Source organism: Gadus morhua, chromosome 17, assembly GCF_902167405.1.
Source record: "Gadus morhua chromosome 17, gadMor3.0, whole genome shotgun sequence".
Classification (NCBI taxonomy): Eukaryota; Metazoa; Chordata; class Actinopteri; order Gadiformes; family Gadidae; genus Gadus; species Gadus morhua.
In genome coordinates this window covers 9,739,909-9,744,908 of record NC_044064.1, presented here as the reverse complement: position 1 = coordinate 9,744,908, position 5,000 = coordinate 9,739,909, and the positions used below count along the sequence as shown (strand labels likewise).

At 47.2% G+C, this 5,000-nt stretch overlaps 1 protein-coding gene across 1 annotated transcript in view; it reads right to left on the bottom strand.

Moving 5' to 3' along the window:
* The window catches only part of kdm6ba (lysine (K)-specific demethylase 6B, a), a 45,445-nt gene extending 43,282 nt beyond the window's left edge, over window positions 1-2,163 (bottom strand). Inside the window, exon 1 of the mRNA XM_030338323.1 lies at window positions 1,486-2,163. The gene's annotated coding sequence lies outside the window, so the exon portion shown is untranslated. The remainder of the gene's footprint in view (window positions 1-1,485) is intronic.
* Window positions 2,164-5,000: the final 2,837 nt, after the last annotated feature.

Sequence of the window (5,000 nt, the reverse complement as noted above, 5' to 3'; positions counted from 1 at the left end):
TGAAGATGAGAGAGGGAGAGAGCAAGAGAGAGAAGGAAAATTCCCCAGGGATAGAGGAAGAGAATGGGTTGCAAATGGAATAGTAACACAGTGAATGTGTGTGTTGACGTGCGCGTGGATCGTTTTACAGTAGTGTACAGTATGAGGCCGCTGGCCCCCTGTGGCGCTACTTAGCGCTTGATAATTTGTACAATGTTTGTATGTGGTGGCACAGGCTTAATAAGGGTTGGATAAATCAACATATATCGATAAACACACAAACACATTTAAGGCACACGGCCAAAATAGTCTGACAACAAAGCAAAAACAGTCAAACGCGTCCAATCCCGTCCAGTTAACAAAGCTGACACCAACAATAACTGCAGACAGGCGCCGGTGAGGAGCCGGCAAGTGTTCTGTTTCTCACACACTCACTAGAGCGAGCAGCCAGGGAGCGAGCGAGCGTGCGCGTGCACACACACACACACACACACACACACACACACACACACAGACACACACACACACACACACACACACACACACACACACACACACACACACACACACACACACACACACACACACAATGTCATCATCTCTCCCACTGTTCTCTCTGTAATCAATTACACACACGTATGCACAGCCGGTACTGCCCAGTGTAATGGTTAACCCAGTAGTCTACATTATAAAAATATATTCTGACAACACAAACAAAGATGCATGCGCCGCTGATACAGCAATTTTCTCAGAAGTTAATTAGAACATTTTGGGCCAAGTTTAAAAATAGCCGCAATGTGTTTAGGTATTAAAGTCTCAAGGCATATTGCTGTCAGCTACGAAATATGAATATGTTTATGCTTCATAAATAATGGGATTTCGGAAAAGCTGAATACATACTCGGGGGCTGTCCTTTGTATATAGCATTTATATTATTACACAAAATCTGCAGTTGGACTCACAAAAAAGGGCAAAACATAAATACTCGAAACAAGCACCTAGGGGCAATGGTGAAGAAAAAAATAGTGGAGAAAACGAACAAGAGAGAAAATAAATAAAATAGTTATGTATTTTTTTCCTCAATAAAAAAGGGCAAAGAATAAATACTGGAACCAAGAACCGAGGGGCAATAGTGAAGAAAAAAGAAACATGCTGGATAAAAAAACGAACAAGAGGAAAATAAATAAAATAGTTCTGTATTTTCTCCACGCTCCGACATGCTATCCAAACAGCCAGTGAGCCGGGAGGACGTTTAAAGCGCCCCGGTGACATACACACTGAGCTCCAGCTGGACGGCACACACACACACACACACACACACACAGCGCTCTCTTTGTGCAGCATTCCGCACGGCTAGCCTAGCCTAGCTCCCCGGCTCCGTCCACACACACAACCACAGCAACTTTCCCTTTGCTTTTGTCTCCACAGCGTAGCCACCACAGCTAGCATATCCGGGGAACACCGCTGAGAACCGAGCTATCTGCGGAGAATAGGAACTTCTCTTACCATGGCGCTGTGTTCGCGTGTGTGCGGAGAGTGGAGGCGGAGGAGGTAGTGCCGATGGTGGGGGTAGTAAATCCAAAGCAAGGGGGTGTTGTGCTGGCTAGCTCAGCAGATTCTACCCGGCTGCCTGCGCTCCTAGCTTTGTGTTCCCTTTAAATCGCACGGGCTGCCTCCCCCCCCTCGCAACACAAACACACACGGAGCGGACCGAGCCAGCGCTCAAGGCACACACACACACACACACAGACAGAGACGCATGCACACACATACACACAAACCCAGGGACCCCTACAACGTGACACTGTTGTCAGACGCAAGCAGGGTTGCTGTAATATTCACCCATGCAAAAAAAAAAATTAAAACCAAAATAGAAATCCCCTCTTTGTCTCTCTTTCTCTCCTCATCTAAAAAAAGAAAGTGTGGAGCGTGTCTCGCTGTGGATCTTCATCTGTTCGTCCCTCTCTCTTTCTGTGTCTCTCTCTCTCCTCCCTCTTTCCCTCACCCTCTCTATTTCGCGCATGTACACTCTTTTTCTGTCTCGCTTTTCCACTCAGTAGTCAAACAAAGAAAGGAAAGGAACAGAACACACACACACTCTCTTTCTCTCTCTCTCTCTCTGCTGCTGCTTTCTCTCCCTCACACATACACACACGCGCACGGGCACACACACACTCACACAGGCTCAGAGCCCAACCCCCCAGCCAGCCTCTGATTTTTTCCCCTGCCTTTTCTCTAAACAGAACCTCCCCCCCACCCCCTCTCTTCCACACCACCTCCCTCCGTCTATCCTCTGGCCTCGTTCTCATTCGCCTCCCCCCTCCCCTCTTCTCACCTCCCCTCCTCTCCTCTTCCAGCCCATCCCCCTCTCCTCTCTCTCTCCCTAGCTCCCCATCACGGCCTATGTCTCTCGATCTCTGTCAAACAGATGGAATGGATGATCAGAAGGCTCTCTCTCTCTATACGTTCTCTAGGTCTCTCTGCCGCTCTCTTTCTAAGGCTTCTTGTTAGCAGGCAGTGATGTAAACGTAGCAGCAGTGTTGCGTCGCTCTAACATGCCGTGACCTATGCTAAATCCCGGACAAAACCCAAAGCCATGACATCCACAACCTTCAACTGTGCCACTGAGGCTTACATGCAAATGAGGTGAATGGCTGAATCCATGTCAGTCAAAAGTTGTGCTAGGGCGAGTGTCTGTGCTTGCTTAAGACACTGAGCTCACAGAAACACACAGGTGCGCACAAACACAGACACACACATTTTACAACCCAGATTTGAACCGAGGCAAAATTTGACTCACACCAGCAGATGTGTAAATTTGAAGAGGGTTGCACACACACACACACACACACACACACACACACACACACACACACACACACACACACACACACACACACACACACTATGTGTGATACCTTGATACCATATATACGGTGAACTTTTGAAACAAAGACGGGTCAATTAAGGTCAGTAATGCATAATGCTAATTCCATTGTCACTCTTTGGTCAGTCAGTTAATGTCTTGTAAACATGGTGCTAAGGGTATGTGAGAAAATGGACCCTACCTTCACATCGAAATACAGAGAAATCATATCCTGCAAAATCAACACAATGCCAGTGGATAGCACGCTCTCCTTCTAGTCAGGGCACGCACACAAACAGACAGACACACACACACACACACACACAAACTGCAGCCGGCCGTGTGCTGGAATTCTACTGTGGAAAAGAAAAGTGCAAGAAGGAAGAAGAGAGAGGGAGATGATTAGAGAGAGAGAGAGGGAGATGGTTAGAGAGAGAGAGAGGGAGATGGTTAGAGAGAGAGAGAGAGAGAGAGAGAGAGAGAGAGAGAGAGAGAGAGAGAGAGAACGAGAGAGAGAGAGAGAGAGAGAGAGAGAGAGAGAGAGAGAGAGAGAGAGAGAGAGAGAGAGAGAGAGAACGAGAGAGAGAGAGAGAGAGAGAGAGGGAGAGAGAGAGAGAGAAAGAGAGAGAGAGAGACAGAGAGAGCGAGAGAGAGAGAGAGAGAAAGAGAGAGAGAGACAGAGAGAGCGAGAGAGAGAGAGAGAGAGAGAGAGAGAGAGAGAGAGAGAGAGAGAGAGAGAGAGAGAGAGAGAGAGAGAGAGAGAGAGAGAGATGAGGTGAGAGAGGTAGAGGGAGAGAGACATGGAGAGACACAGCAGTGTGTGTATTTGTGTGCGTGTGCGTGTGTGTTTGGTGCTCTTTCTGACCAGGGGCACAGTGTGTAGATAATGTAGGCACAGTAATGTTTCTGCACTCAATGACTCCTATAGATTTCACTGGCTCCTCCCGCTCTCTCTCCTTCCCTCCTTTCACACTATACATCTCTTCCTGCTTTCTTTCTATACATCTCCCTCGCCCTCTCCCTCTCTCTGCTTTCACCCTGTGTATCTCTTTCTCTGTCGAGCTCTCTATTCCTTCTTTCTTTAACCCCCCCCCCCCCCATCTCACTTTCTCTCTCTCTACGTTCACCTTTCCCTTCCTGCTTTCCCTATCACTCTCTGCTTTCCCCCTCCCTCTCATGCATGATTATATTACATTACCCTGCACTCATTGTGTATCACAAGGGATCTGTGTGTGTGTGTGTGTGTGTCCGGTATGTGTATCCGGTGTGTGTGTGTGCGTGGGTGTGTGTTGTAAGCATGTTTGCAACATGAGTGTGTTCTGTTATTCAACACTTAACGTCCAGTGTATTGATCCTCAAGAGCTGGTGAGACCAGCCACATCCCCACTGCCCGGCTCCTTTCCCTGGTGGGTTCCCTGGCTCAGAGCCGTGCCATGAGTAGCATTACCTCAATCTGTTGCTCAAGAGGTCACCGTTACACCCTTTGTGTTACACCCTCAAATTTCGAGCCTCTTCTGGAGAAAACGTGCCATATAAAGGTGTTAAAACATGTAAATGTTTAAAAAATAAACACTGCATATATAATACAATCTATCGGAATACCTAGCGTCCATATGGATGGCATTCCCTAGCGGTCGGGATTCTGTTGCTAGGCGACGAGCCATCGTGACCCGAGCGTGTTCTATGTGTTCCTGGCATGGCTAGCTACCTTGGTTAGCATGCTAAGCAGAGATATCCAACCCAGGCTGCTGACCGACTTAAAACAGTGACATTTAAAAAATTGTCCAAAAGCGTCTCTTTATTTCGATTTTAGATTCTTGAATTATACTCTGTCCTGAATTCAACCTAGTCTTCATGCCAAATGCTTCCACTGTTAGCCCCTGTCACCGTGGACACGGCCCAAGATCTCCTTGGTGGATTTCCTGCATTGAGTAGGCGTTCGTGATTCTTCTGCTATGCTGCCTCTCCTTCCTCACCTAAAGACTAAATATATCTCGTATATATATTATCTCAGATATATATCTCTGATCGATAGAATATAGCTTTATGCTATTCACATAGTTTCTTAGCATTGGTGGTCCCAATGGGATTCAAACCCTTAACCCAGGCAGAGTTCGACCAATGGAACTGCACAGGAAAATACTTACTGCATTAA